A 4,591-nucleotide genomic window follows, 5' to 3' on the forward strand; every position below is an offset into this window, starting at 1 on the left:
TATATATATAAAAGAATTATGGGTTTCTTGCTTTGCAGTTTCCCTCATATTTATGTGATCTTTTCTGTATGTGGTAACTCCAAAGAGTATCCACATCTCACGGTAGCATTAGCAGGAATTCATGGAACTCAAAGTTTATAACAAAATCCTGTAAATCTTCCTTTTCTTTTTTTATGCTTTTTTTGATGTTATGTTAATGGAAGACTTCCAAGATGAAAGATATTCTTGCAAATAAGAAGTAATGTCAGAACCCTCCAGTAAAGATCAGAAATTCCCAGAAGACATTCTTCTATTGTGGACCACTAAGGAAAATGAGATCCTGAGTGTTTTCACAATAGAACATAATCCTGCTCTCACTCCTCATGACTAGGAGAATCTTGCATGGTTTTATATGTTTGCTTCTGCAGTCCGCTGAAGCAGAGGAACTATTTAAGTTTTCTGATAAGCAGTATCTGCTATAGGTCTTATTGGAATACTAAGTGTTTGAAGTTGTTTGCAGTTTTTCTTTTCCAGTAAGTACTGAAGAGTTGCCTAGACTTTTCACCATTATTTCAGAAAAACCAAGGACTTTAAGTTGGGGTGGGAGAATGTTTGTTTAATTTTAATAGATCGTGCTTGCAGAAGACTTAATTCTCCTTTATGTTTTCCTTACAACAAAGCAATCCTTCCATGCCATTCCCATATTCAGAACAAAATGATGGAAGAATACCTCAAGCCCATTTTTCTAGCACCCTGTCTGCTAGGACTTATGGCAATCTGTTGGCTTGTCTGGAAAAATCAGTCCTGTTAGAGACCAGAAAATATTTCTCTAGAAAGCTTATGCTTGCAAAGCAATATTTACTTGTTTGTTTTAATTTGTCTCTGTCCAATTACATTTGACAACAGAAAAGGTAGAAGGAAAAATATCTTGGGAAAAGTCTATATCCAGTCACGTGATGAGGTGAATTTTCTTTAGCTCATATGCTTTCAGGATCACATTCCTAACCATGTGTAGCTGCTTTAATGGCAGTGTCTTGTCCTATGAGCCATATAACAAAATCTTCATATACCTGAAAGTCATGTTCAGTACCTTGAACAGAAAGGACATTCTGACAATGAGTCACAAACTAGAAATTAGAATTTGAGGGATTTTCCTGCTTTGCTACAGGATGGGGCTGGGCTGTACATGCAGCAGAGTCCTAAGGTAAGAACATGTGTTTTAGTAGGCCCTCCTGATTTGCTGTCTTCCATAGCTGGAGACTTGAAGACTACTGAAAATCTTTTGTGCCAAGCCAGCTGTTTGACTGTCACAAGACAGCCTTGGGTAAAGAGTTGAGTGCAAAGGGAGTGCCTAGAAGACTTTGCATCTTTATAAATGGCTAATAGTGTACTAGCAGTGGTCTTCAAACTGCTAGTTTTGGAACTTGACTTCTAGCTGTGTTTCGACATTGCTCTAAAAGCAGTGTCCATGAAGCAATGCATATTGCATGTCAAAAACAACTCTTCAAAATGTGTTGCTTCTTTATGACCTTGTTAACCTCTTGTCCTCTGCATAAATTTGAATTAATGTTTTCAGAATAACCGAATTACTGTACAAGACAAAATATTCCTTTGTGAATTGATGTGTTCACGGGAGTCCAATGTACTGCATAACTGCTAAATTGCTCTGAAAGCTTCTGTATCTGCATAGCTGGGCCAAAACCTCCTGATTTTTTTGGCAGAATGCCGTATATTTGGAGACGAGGAGTGACTGTTAATCTTTTTTCTGACATAATTTGGCAGGTCATTTATGATCCCATTTCTGAAAAATAAAATCTATGTGATTTGTCATGCTACTATGACTGTAAAATATTTACATTAAGATAGATGGATAATAAAAATTGCAGACCATGTAAAGTGTTCAGAATTGACAGATAATAATTTCCAAATGGCAGTTAGGTTAATATCCTTTCATTTTATCAAGATTTAGATTTCAAGTGTTTAAATCACTGCTAAAAATTATGTTTAGCATGTTTGAAAATTTTGCACCAAACAGTTGAAAAATAATTATCTTGCTACATACCATCTACAGTTGTTAGGAAACAAATGGTTCATAGCCTTTTATTCTGCTTTTTCCACTGGTCTTAATTTTATCCTTCACTTCCCACACAAATGTTATTTGTGCATACAATAAATGTCAGTGTATTGAAACAGTGCTCTTCTACTGCTACACAGAGGACAGAGCTACATCATCAAGATTGATGTAAACATTGGAAGCACAACTTTAATTTGAACTCTTCAAAATGTCTGGTTGTATTTATAAAAAACTAAGTAAAATATAAACATAGAGGAAAATAAATGTAAGGAGGTAGAACAGTGGCCTCCATTAAAATTGTGAAGTTGCCAGAGCTAACAAATTTCATGTCCTGGTTTTGGCAGTGACAGAGTTAATTTTCTTCACAGCAGCTAGTGTGAGGCTGTGTTTTGGATTTGTGCTGAGAGGCTGATAACATACTGATGTTTATAGTTTCTGCCAGGACAGTCAAGGACTTTTCAGCTTCTCTGCTGTGCCCGTGTCTGCAGGTGCAGGAGAAGCTGGGAGGAAGCACAGCCCCAATTACTGGCCTAGGATTCGACCTTAGGTTTAGGACTGAGACCCAAATTGGCCAGTAGTCTATTCCATATCATGCATGTCATGCCCTGTATATAGATGAGGCTCTGTCCAGAAGTGCTGTCTGTTGCTCCGGGTTGTCTCCTTCTGGGTTGCCCCTCTCTCAGGGTCATCTCAGTCTCTCGGACACTCGGGCTCTTATCTCTGTTCTAGGGCTGCAGTTTCGGGACTCTCCCTGCTCCAGGATTGATAGCCAGGAACAGGTTGAGCGTATCACTGCGTGATTTGTATATATTTCTATTACTATTACTATCATCATTATTATTATTTCCAATATTATTGTAGTTTATTAAATTGTTCTTATCTCAACCCACAAGTTATTTTCCCTTTACCCCTTTAATTCCCAGGAAGGGGGAGGGTGCATGACCAGTGTTGTGTTTTGCTGCCAGCCAGGATAAAACATTTCAGTATGCTTACAGTTGGATAATCTGTATGGATTTTAGTGCATTTTATATAGAACAGGTATAACAATGTAGAGTGTTTTTTTCAGATCACCCAGGTCTAGAAGATGTGGTACAGATAGAGAAATTTCAAGAAAAGGCTTATATGGAATTCCAAGACTATGTAACCAAAGCATATCCAGATGATACTTACAGGTCTGTAAACTTATATGCTTACTTGATTGATTGCCTTTTCAGAGCATCAGTGGTACTGATTTGTACAGTATTTCTTGTAATAAATATCTAAATTTTTTTCTTACCTCCTTACAGGTAAGAAATTATCTTTAGAGCACTTCAAATATTTTGCATGTATTCATATATATTATTATTATTTATCTGCTCATTAATTATTAATTTCCAAAATGAAATCTTGGATATAAAGTTAATACTTTTAATATTTTCATTTTGAATTGCACCTACTTGGAATATTTCCTCATTTAGTCTAAGTCCAAACCTTATACAGTCCATATGATTGACAGGTATATTCACATTTTTGTACTGTTGAAGACATGACTAAACATAAATTTAATTTAAATATTTAAGCCTTTCATGAATTAGATATAGCAAATTTTTACCAATTTTGTCCCTTGTAATTTTTTTCTCTTCTCTTACTAATAACAGAAATAACATCAAAATCTGTGACCCCAAGTAACACTTTTGCCAAATTTATTTTCCAGACTGTCTAGACTTCTTCTCCGATTGCCTGCTCTTAGGCTGATGAGTGCTGCCATCACTGAAGAGCTGTTCTTTGCAGGACTAATTGGAAATGTTCAGATTGATAGCATCATCCCATATATTCTGCGAATGGAGACAGCGGACTACAACTCTCAGATAATTGGTCATGCTGTATAAAAGCAGCAATCAAGGATTCTGTACCATGGCAGTCATGGTGATGTAAATGCATACCCTGTCTCCAAGAGATGGCAATAAGCCTTCCCATGCACCTTTCCAAAGAAGGCTAATATTCCTCCTTTCCAGTACACTTGGGAAATGTGGTGGAGTGTATTAAGGAATATAGGATCCCTTCCTGTTTTTCATCTGATCTTCAAGGACTTGTAAATTAACTTGATAGCTGAAGAAAGTCAAGAATTGTCCATCCTATTTTTGTAGATAGATAACTTGGAATATTTGTTTATGAAGTACAGGCTTGTGAAGAAACTGAAGGATAAAGTTCAAGGAGAAACCTTGAACTAAGGTATCTCAACTTAGTTTGATGTTCTAGACAAATAAATTAACTTTCCTCTCTGAATTGTGTTTTCATTGTTTTGCTACTCGTTCTTTCTCACTGATCAAATGGAAAATACATGATCGAACATCCTGAAAAGGCCAGCGTTTCCATGGAAACAAGACCTTTATAACCAAACTTAGTTTTTCATATTGTTTTGAAGAGAGATTTGTTTCTTGTTGAAAGAAACACAAGACACCATTACAGGTGCAGAGACAGCAGAGGAATTTCACATTTTAAAATATTTTAATGATATGTCAATGCAGTTGATCAAAAGTGAAGCAGCAAAGGGTCTGT

The 4,591-nt window shown here is 36.3% G+C and overlaps 1 long non-coding RNA gene across 1 annotated transcript; it reads left to right on the forward strand.

Annotated features, from left to right (window-relative positions):
* Positions 1–3,108: 3,108 nt before the first annotated feature.
* On the forward strand, positions 3,109–4,314 carry LOC104468178. Its single transcript, XR_727618.1, has 2 exons — positions 3,109–3,225; positions 3,747–4,314. It is a non-coding gene; the product is annotated as an uncharacterized LOC104468178 (long non-coding RNA).
* Positions 4,315–4,591: the final 277 nt, after the last annotated feature.

The sequence above is a fragment of the Pterocles gutturalis genome, unplaced genomic scaffold (assembly GCF_000699245.1).
Source record: "Pterocles gutturalis isolate BGI_N339 unplaced genomic scaffold, ASM69924v1 scaffold18814, whole genome shotgun sequence".
Taxonomy (NCBI): Eukaryota; Metazoa; Chordata; class Aves; order Pterocliformes; family Pteroclidae; genus Pterocles; species Pterocles gutturalis.